The sequence below is a fragment of the Chrysochloris asiatica genome, unplaced genomic scaffold (assembly GCF_000296735.1).
Source record: "Chrysochloris asiatica unplaced genomic scaffold, ChrAsi1.0 scaffold00072, whole genome shotgun sequence".
NCBI lineage: Eukaryota > Metazoa > Chordata > Mammalia > Afrosoricida > Chrysochloridae > Chrysochloris > Chrysochloris asiatica.
In genome coordinates, this window is record NW_006408590.1 from 69,504 (window position 1) to 71,043 (window position 1,540).

Here is a 1,540-nt window from a genome sequence, read left to right on the forward strand (position 1 = left end):
GTTTGATTTCTTGACTGCTGCTTCCGTGAGTGTTGATGGTTGATCCGAGAAAAATTATTTTGCATACTTCTATATGTGGAACTGTGAGATAAAGCACTGGACTGCGAGGTCATTTTGAACCACAAGGTTGGCAGTGTAAACTCACCAGTCACTCCTTGGAAACCCTATACAGGGTTGCTATGTGTCAGAACTGACTAGATGACACTTAACAACAACATATTTGGGTTGAGGCAAGGTGATATTGTTATATATGTTAATTTCAGGTTATTGTCTGCTATTGTTGGTCCTCTGTCCAAAGAACTCCCTTTAGTACTTTTTGTAAGGTTAGTCTGATATTTAGAAATTCTTTTAATTTCTGTTTGTCTGAAAGTAACCTAATTTTGCTATCCTATTTAATGGACAGTTTTACTGGATGTATTATTCTTTGCTGGCAATTTTTTTCCTTCCGAGTTTTATATATGCCATTCGTGTCTTCTTGTGTGCCTGGTTGCACCTGAGAAATCAGACCTTAGTCTTATTAGGTCTCCTCTGTAGGTTTTCCTGAGCTGCTCTCAGGACTTGTCTCCTTGTTTTTGATTTTGAAAAGTTTGATTACAATATGAATTGGTGATTTTCTTTTGGAGTCTATGCTGTTTGGAGTTCGTCCAACTTCTTAAATGGCTATTTTCTCATCTTTCATGATGTTAGGAAAATTTTCTTCCAACATCTCTTAGGGGTTTTTTTGTGTCTTCCTGTTCTAGAATTCTTACCATATATAAACTTATCCTCTTGATAGTGTTCAACATAAAGCATAGGCTTTCTTCTGAGTGTTTTATTTTTCTGATTGTTCCTCTAGCAGATTATTATTGAGATTTTTCTTCAAACAGTAACTCAGCTTTCCATCTATTCAATTCTATTTATTTGCCCTTTCAGTGGATTACTAGTTCTAAAGTATTAGTGTTAATATTAGTTTTCTAATTACAGATTCTGTATAGTTCTCATTTCTTCAATTATTTTGTTAATTTATTTACTGATTTTTTCCCCATAGTTTTGTCTATGTTTTCCTTGATTTCATGTGTGGTTTTCTCAATCTTTCTCTCAATACATTAAAGTTGCCTAATTGGCATTCTTTTGAATTCCTTATTAAGTAGTTCCAATACAATTTCTGTTGTTATATTTTCTAACTCTGTATTTTGGTGACTTGTTTGAAACACTCTGTTTTGTTTGGGTAAGTTGAAATTATCTGTTTTCTCTTAGACATAATGATGTTGTATTTATATTTAATTGATGGCTTTATATTGGTGTATTCTCAGATATTCACCACCTGTCTCCTAGTAGATGTAGTAGAGAACCCAGTTAGTTCTCTGTTCACTGTTTGTGTTGCATAGCTCAGGGCAGGTTCACTGAAGGATGCTATGCCAGGCAGAGCAGAGGCTGTGCAGGAAGGGGTGCTACTGACCATGGGTTTGAAGAAACTTGCTCTCCAGTATAGAGATGCTAAAGTGAATGGAAGAAACAAGGAATGTGCAAAGATCTGGAGTTAGAAAAATAAAAGGGAACA